This window comes from Protobothrops mucrosquamatus, unplaced genomic scaffold, assembly GCF_001527695.2.
Source record: "Protobothrops mucrosquamatus isolate PMUCROS unplaced genomic scaffold, P.Mucros_1.0 scaffold18, whole genome shotgun sequence".
Taxonomy (NCBI): domain Eukaryota; kingdom Metazoa; phylum Chordata; class Lepidosauria; order Squamata; family Viperidae; genus Protobothrops; species Protobothrops mucrosquamatus.
In genome coordinates, this window is record NW_015386403.1 from 2,532,399 (window position 1) to 2,541,743 (window position 9,345).

Genomic DNA, 9,345 nt, shown 5'->3' on the forward strand with positions numbered 1-9,345 from the left:
ATATATCTACCATTTATAAATCCAGACTGATCCACATGAATAATCCGTTTCAATACTTGCATTAGTCTATTAGCTAGGATTTTTGCAAAAATCTTATAATCCGTATTCAATAAAGATATTGGCCTATAATTTTTAGGCTGAGTCAAATCTTGATCCTCCTTTGGTATAAGTGAAATAAATGCACACCTCCATGATGGTGATACTTCTTCTCCTAACAAAATGCTGTTAAAAAGACATCTCAAGGGTTCTAACATTTCTTCAGACAACATTTTATAATAAATTGCCGTTAGCCCATCTGTACCAGGGGCCTTACCAACCTTCAATTGTTTAATTGCCTCTATGATCTCATCCAGCACAATTGGACAATTCATCATTCCTTTTTGATCATCTGAAAGTCTAGGAAAGTTTATTTGTTGGAGATAACTATCTATTTCAGAAGTTTGTATATTCTCAGAGGCATATAATTTTGAAAAATATTCCAAAAAAGCCTTTTTAATCAAATCTTGCTGGAAAACCTCTTTATCTTTGTAATTTATTTTCTCAATAACTCTTTGTTTTTGTTTCTTTCGTAATTGATAAGCTAACCACCTTCCAGGTTTGTCTGCATTACAGAATGTATTATGTTTCATATATCTCAGGTTAACTGCCATTTGGTTGGCCAATAACATGTTAAATTGTTCTTTCAGCATTGCAATAGATACCTTTAAATTATTATCCATTGGATTTAAGGAGAAAGCTTTCTCTTTTATTTTTATCTCTTGTTCCAAATCCCTATGCCTTTGTAGCTGCTTTCGCCTATGAGCAGTATTCATTGAAATTAAGGCACCTCTCATAAATGCTTTGCTTGCATCCCATACCATTGACATAGAAGTGCCTTTATTCATATTCAACATAAAAAAGTCTTTTAAGTGATCTTTAAGTTTCTGTACATTAGTTTCATATTTTAATAAATTCTCATTTAATCTCCAAGTCCTTTTACTTCCACCATCAATTAAAAAAATTCCATCCTTACAGGACTATGATCTGATAAGGTCCTAGGAAAAATCTTCACTTTTTTAACCTTAGGGATTAAGTCACTAGTAATCAGAATAAGATCAATTCTAGAATGAGATTGATGTCTATCTGAAAAAAAAGTAAAATCACTTTTTCCTATATTCCAATCTCGCCACATATCTTTTAACTCCAAATCCTCTTGCAATGCAAAAAAACTTTTAGGCAATTTAGTTTGAGTTGAAGCTTTAGAAAAAGTCTTTTTATCTTTTTTAGGGTCTATTACACCATTCCAATCTCCCATCATAATAACAGATTTATAATCCAATTGAGTTATCTTTTGATGTAGAAGACTGTAAAATTGTTTCTGCTGCTGATATTGGTTAGGTGCATATATACCAACAATAAGACATTTTTTCCCATTCAACAAAAGTTCAATAAACACAAATCTTCCTTCTGTATCAGAGTCTATTAACTTTGGCAATAATTCTTTCTTAACATAAAGAACTATACCTGCTTTTTTCTTTGGTGCAGGGGCAATAAAATGTAGACCCAATTTAGAGTTAACCAAATACTTTTGATCTTTTGATGTAATATGCATTTCTTGCAAACATATAATATCATTTTTATATTGTTTCAAATAATGAAATATTTTCTTCCTTTTTTGTGGTGAATTCAATCCATTAACATTTAGAGTCATTAACTTAGTCATCTTTTGGTTTTTGGAGCTTCTGGAGCATTCCTTGCAGGTCTGCCATGACAGATCTTTTGGATCTAGCCCCTCCCACTGGCTCTGAAGTAAACGAATATGTTTGAGGCATAGATTCTTTTTGTTGTTCTCTTTCCCTTCGTTTATAAGCTGCACGTGTCATTCTCTGCTCTTTTGAATCAGCTTTTACCTCCATCAGTTGTTGACTCTGGAAATCTCCTGCAGATAACGATGTGGCTCCAGGCAATTCTACAATCAATTGTTCCACTACTTCTTCCATTCCTTTAGTTGGTGATGTAGGAGGTGAATCAGCTTTCGGAACCATTAAGTAAAAAATCTTTAGCCTTCTGAACTGTATCAAGTTTGTAATGATTCCTAGCATAATTCAAAGCTATTCCAACAGGTATCTCCCATCTAAAAGGCAGTTGTCGCTTCTTTAACTCCTGGGCCAAAAAGGCAAATTCCTTTCTTTTTTTTAGAATTTTTGAAGGTATTTCTTTCAAAAGTATAACATCTTGAGCAGCAATCTGAAATCTCTGCTGATAAAAAGCTTGTATAATATCATTCCAATGTGTTTTTCTGGAGAAGTAGACAACAACATCTCTAGGCAGTTTTCTCTGATGTGCTACCCATGAGTTTACTCTATGTGCTTTTTCAATTTCTCCATATATAATTTCAGGATCGCAGTCAAAAACCAGAGCTAGGGCAGCTGCTATCTCCTCCCTCAGTTTCTCTTGTAAATTCTCTTTTAAGCCTCTAATCCTTATGGCATGCTCCATTTCTCTGTATTGTGACATTACAATATCATTTTGACCCATCTCCACACCTTCTTCTACTTTTTCTAATCTCTCCTCCATTCCCTCCATTTTCTCCACCACTTCATCCATATGTCCCTCTATGCGATCCACATAAAATGCAAAACCTTGAAAAATTTGGGACATATTTTCACACAATTCATCATTTTTCTTGCCAAGAAGTTCTTTTGTTTCCACTCTCATCTGTTGTACTATTTGTTTAGAAATTTGTGCCAGAGAGTCCTGTAAATCTTTAAGAGTAACGTAGGGAGGAGGGGAGGGTGGGGGAGTTTTAGCTTTCTGCTGTGTAGTTTGTACAGCTGGAGAAGAAGTAACTGCTTTAGGTACTGCAGAAGTTCCAGTACGTTTAGAAGCCATTCTTAATTTTAAAAGTCTTAATAGTCAATCCAGAACAGCAATTATTTAAACAATTTTTTCTTGAATTTTTTTTAAATCTTTACAGTCTTTACAATGTAGCAATCCACAACCAGAAGAGAAGTGAAAGTTTCCCTTTGAAACAAAGAAGCGGCTCACCCGCAGCCATTTTTCCCCCCAAAAGTTAACTTTCAATTTTAACAATTGAGAAGAAGCCTTTGTTCTTTCTGAGTTAAAGTTATATTTTTTTCCAAACTAGTCCAAGTTCCTGATCAGCTCTGTCTGTTGATTTACTCACATTTAAAAAATTTCAAAATTTCAGAGGTGGAGGCGACGTCTGGCTTCGCTGCAAAGATGAAGACATCCTAGTCTGTGGAGGAAGCTCTGAGCTCCGGAGGAGTTCTCACCTTCATCTCCCTGGAAGCTCCTAGGGAGACTAGGGAACTCTACTCCTACTCAGAGTAAAGCTCGCCTTCTCTCCTTCTCCCGGAGAGAAAGCTCAAGCCGCCAAACAGCTGGTAGACGCAGTCTCGTAGCATCTTAATAGTGTCATCCTGCTCATCCTTCTCGCCCTGCTGTTGCTTTGGTACCATGATGGTTGAAAAGGCCGGCAAACCAGTGTTGAAAGAAAAAATCAGGTTTACTTCCAAGCTGGGAATAAAATAGAGGCTGTTTGGAAAGAAGAGCAGTAGCAGGGCAGCAGGGAGGAGGCCAGCAGCCAGTGGCAGCACAGTGAATTACAGCCTGAGAGCAGCACAGAGGAAAGCGTGGAAAGCAAGGGGGAGCAACGGGGGAATTGGAGACTGTCATTGGTGATGGAGTATTACAGCATAGCAGACCAGCAGACCAGTGACTGCAAATGGCAACAGAACAGCATGGAAGACCAACAGTCAAGGGAGGGGGCAGCACTGAGAAAAGCAGGGAGAGCTGAATAGCTGGTAGAAAAGCAGAGAGCTGAATAGCTGGTAGTGGCAGATGAAACAATTAGGAAGAGAGATGATGATGATGATGATGATGATGATGATGATGATGATGATGATGATGATGATGATGATGATGATGATGATGATTATGATGATGATAATAATAATAATAATAATAATAATAATAATAATAATAATAATAATAATAATAATAATAATAATCCCCCAGTGAGGCACTACCTTGACATGGTTGTGGGGCTTGTGTACTCTGAAGAAGATGAGAGTTCAACCAGAGGTTCAACCATACTGGACAGGTCTCACCAGAGGAATCAGACAAAGAGTGTCTCTCCCATAAAAATTATGGTGAGATGTAAATTTCAGAAAGCCATACTGGCTCGGATGTTGCTGGATTAAAAGGTCTATGCTAGATGTTGGAGTTCCTGGATATCTGGTGAAAAATGGGTTACAGGACTCAGGACTGTTGGCTGAGCAACCAGGGCCAGCAGCTGCAGAGCTACTGGAAGAAAAGGTGTTTACCCGTCACAAATACACAGTGATTGAAAACAAAGAAATAATTATCTGTTATTACAAATCAAGTCCAACAAGAAGAGGATATCTAAAACAAATGTACCAGTTCTGGAAAGAACAACATCCAGAATCAGAAATAACAGAACAGAGACTAGCAGATCAATGCCGATTTATAATACGGAATAAAGTATTCACAGAAACAGAACTGGACGAACTGCAAAGGTTTACCCAGGGCAAAAAAATCAAAGCCTTGCCAGAAGTAATTCAGAATGTAGAGGCAAACCAGGGGGAGTTGACAGTGAAGGAATCCAGCAGAGATATACAACTGTTCTCATTTGGAAACCAGGCACCTCTTCCTCAGGAAGAACAAAACCCTCTAACTAAAGAAATAAAAGAATTGAAACAAAGAATAACTGAGCATCTAAAACAGCACCAAAACAAGAAAATAAGGCTGCCTGCATTGAAGCTTGTTCCAAAGAAACAGTTAGCACAAGCATTGAAAGATGCAAATACTGCAATCTCAAGTATAAGCACCAATTCACTGCAAGGTACAAACCAACTAAAAGCTAGAGTGTCTCTTCCATCTATTTCAGACATGTCAAACACAAGGTCAGGGGGCCAGATGCGGCCAGCGAAGTGGTTTCATGTGGCCCTTGAAGCCATCCTGGAAACAGTGAGGGAACGGCCCCCACTGCCTTGGCCCTAACCCAAGCCAGCCGGGAGCCAATGTACAATTTTGCGGTGGCCATCTATGCTGAAACGCATTCAGTCTTAGCTCCACAAGGCCGTCTGAAAACAGCGAGGAACCAGCCCCTGCCATGTCGGCCCCGTCCCCTGGGTTCATGCTGGGGAGGTGTCACCCTTTGTGAGGAATGAAGAAATGCACCATCGCCTGGAAGTGGCCAGCAAATGGCCCTCACCTACTTCACATATCTGGCTTGAGGGGCTTCGGCGGAGGGGTTTCAGCAGGCAGTGAGGCTCCTCCAGTGGACCATGCCTTGACACTTGCCCCAGTCCCACCCCCTTCTGCCAGAGACCCTCAGATCTGTCCCACTCCTGCCCAGGCCCCCACAGGCCCCCTTGACGTGAACGATGTAGAGCTGGCCATGCCCACCCAATAGGCCACACCCACTCCATCCACAACCACCCAGTAGGCCACACCCACCCTGGCTACGCTCACCCAGCCCCCCGAGGGCAACCACAATGCTGATGCGGCCCTCAATGAAATTGAGTTTGACATCCCTGATCTATTTTGTTTGCAAATGCTCGCTCCTTAGAACCAAAAATGGATTACTTGAGGCTGGATTTAACAACAAACTGGGAGGTGAGAAATTGCTGTGTCATTATTGCAACAGAAACTTGGTTAAAGCCCTCTGTCCCAGATAGTGCTCTTAGCTTGATGGGATTTTCAACATTTCGACTGGACAGGATTTTTACTCTTAGTGGCAAATCCCGGGGTGGGGGTGTCTGTTTTTATATAAATGGTAGATGGTGTAATAATGCCAAGGTGGTTTCAAGTCTGTGCTCCCTAGATGTGGAGCTTCTGACCATCAAATGCAGACCCTTCTATCTGCCTAGAGCAGTGGTGGTGAATCTATGGCACGCATGCCAGAGGTGGCACTCGAAGCCCTCTCTGTGGCCATACATGCCGTTGCCCAAGCCTCACCTCCCCCGTGACCCCCTCTTCATCAGCAGCCCCCCTGGAGGAGAGTCGCCCTGAGCATGGGCCACGCGAAGCAGTGCAGCCAAGGACATGGCAGCCAGGCAGTGTAGACAAGACTCTGCTCTCACGCCCCATAGCACACAGTTGATGTTGTGGGGGCGGACAGAGGGTGTGGCCGCCATGGCGCTGCTGGGCTGCCTGGGCAATCTGCGGCGGGCCCTGGAGGCGGTGAGTGGCCCTGCGGCAGGCGGGGCAGGGGATGGGGGTAGAATGGGGTGGGGCCAGTTTTTGGGCACTTGGTCTCTAAAAGGTTCGCCATCACTGGCCTAGAGAATTCTCTGTTACCATTATCACAACTATGTATATCCCCCCCGATGCAAACAGAGAAGAGGCCCTGAAGGTTCTCTGTCATACCATCAGTGACTTACAAACTACTCACCCAGAGAGTGCATTTATTGCAGTGGGAGACTTTAACCAAGTGGATTTGAAAGCTACCCTACCACATTTCCATCAATATGTGGTCTTTGCAACTAGAGGGGACAATACACTGGATCTTGCTTATTCCAACATCAAGAAGGCTTTCAAAGCTAACCCCCACCCTCACCTGGGCTCCTCTGACCATCTCTCAGTGCTACGTATTCCAGCATATAAGCCTTTATTAGTCAGAATGAAACCTACAGTAAAGCAGGTGAGGGTTTGGACAGAGGGAGCGATAGAAGCATTACAAGACTGCTTTGAGTGCACAGATTGGGGCATGTTTAAGGAAGTAGCTACTGATAAACAACATACAAATGTTGAGGAGTATGCCACCACGGTGTCTGCATATATCCAAAAGTGCATAGAAGATGTCTGTGTCCTGAAAAGCATTGTTATGGGAGCAAAGGAAAAACCATGGCTGACTTATGAGGTCCGCAAGATGCTGAAAGCACGGAATGTGGCTTTCAAATCTGGTGACATGCGGGCACTTAGAACAGCCAGAGCAAATCTAAAAAATGCCATAAAAGGTGCAAAGTAAGCTCATTGCCAGAAAATTCAGAACTTTTTTCAGGACCCAACAAACACCAGGCGAATGTGGCAAGGGATCCAGGCCATTACGGATTACAAGGTGGCTCCATCGAGATGCAAGGACGACAGAGACTTCCTAAACAAACTGAATGCATTTTTGGTATATGTGAGGCATCAAATAGGACTCCTGCTAGGAAAGCTGTGCTCCATGCTGATGAGCAAGTGCCAAGCTTTGAGGTCATCTCTGTCCGGAAAACACTGCAGACAGTTAACATTTGGAAAGCAGTAGGCCCAGATAACATCCCTGGACGTATCCTCAGGGAATGTGCAGAGGAGCTGGCTTGTGTTCTCACAGATATTTTCAACCTCTCATTGCAGCAGGCAGTGGTTCCATTGTGTTTTAAGATGGCCATCATCTTGCCAATGCCAAAAAAGTCCACAATTACAGGCCTCAATGATTACCATCCGGTTGCACTGACATCCACCATTATGAAATGTTTTGAGAAGCTGATTAAGGACATTATTGTATCTAGCCTCCCACCAGCATTTGACCTGCTTCAGTTTGCCTACCGACCGAATCACTCTACGGAGGATGCTATTTCTTCCGTTCTCCATCTGAGCTTGAAGCACTTAGAGGAAAGAAATATTCACGTGCGTTTGTTGTTTGTTGACTTCAGTTCGGCGTTTAACACAATCATTCCCCAGCATCTAGTAGACAAACTGGGCCTTTTAGGCTTAAACACTCCTTTGTGCAGTTGGATTCTTGATTTTCTTACCAACCGGCCCCAATATGTGCGAGTTGGAACAAGTACCTCTAATACCATTTTCTTGAGCACAGGTTCTCCTCAGGGCTGCGTTTTAAGTCCACTGCTGTTGACCCATGACTGTTGTGCTAGGTTTGCCACCAACCATATTGTGAAGTTCGCAGATGATACAACAGTAGTGGGCCTTATTCAGGATGACAAAGTGGAAGCTTACCGCAAGGAGGTTGAGGGGTTGGTGAACTGGTGTAAGGAAAACAGCCTAGTTTTAAATATCAGAAAAACCAAAGAGATCATTGTCGATTTCAGAAAAGGCAGGCACAGCCACTCTTCTCTGTGCATTAATGATTCACTTGTGGAGATGGTTACCAGCATCAAATTCCTGGGTGTGCAGCTAACGAGTAGGTTGGCTTGGTTGCTCAACAGTGAGAAACTGGTGAAGTGGGCACAGCAGCGCCTGCATTTTCTGCGTCGCATGAGAAAAGCACATCTTCCTTCCCCTGTCCTGACCACTTTCTACAGGGGGACAATCGAGAGCATCCTGTTATACAGCATTACAGTCTGGTTTGGAAGCATCACTGCTTCAGACAGGATGGTGGTGCAAAGAGTGGTGAGGATGGCCGAAAAGATCATTGGCAGCTCCCTCCCTCCCATCCAGGACATAGCATAGAAGCGCTGCTTGAGCAGGGTCCGTAAAATCATCTGGGACACTACACATCCTTTTCACGACCTGTTTTCCTTGTTACCTTCTGGGAGGAGGCTTCATGGTATCCATAGCAGAACATCCAGATTCAGCCATAGTTTCATTCCATACAGCATTAACCTTGTGAACCCTCAAGCTTTTCCTTCCTTTATATATTCAAGTTGGACAGTATTTAATATTTATTTGTTATGTATATGTAGCGGTGTAGGTCTATACATATGTTGTACATAGTATGTTTAAGTATGTGTCATGTATATGTTTCACTTTGAGAGCGGGCAACTAAATTTCATTTTTGATGTGTGCCGTTGTGCCCACAGTAAAAAATTGACAATAAAGGTTATCTTATCTTATCTTATCTTATCTTATCTTATCTTATCTTATCTTATCTTATCTTATCTTATCCTATCTTATCTTATCTTATCTTATCTTATCTTATCTTATCTACATCCCTCCTCTTTCCCCATTGGTTCAGGTACTATGAGGTTACACTCTTTCTGACCACTTCCTACCTATTTCCTGCTACATATTAAATCATACATCATATGTACATTAATAATATAAAATATTAGACATATTCAGTGTTTGTTTTTGAATTCTGGGCCCCTTAGAACAATAGGTTCTTTCCTGTTTTCCAGTTTAGTTAAGTTTTCCTGGCTAGCCGTTTCCTCTTACAGATGTTTTTATAGCTTGTCTTCTTCCTTTCCCACTCTAAGACCCAGCTAATTTTTGCCTACATATTTATCTTACATCCTCCCTTTACGCTATCCTTTTCTGTTTCTCATCCATTATAATTGCTTTGGTAAGCTTATTTCTCCACTCAATAATTTACCACTGCAGCAAACTCAATTTTAAATTTCTCTTTCAATACTAAATTTTGAAGACCATTCACTTATT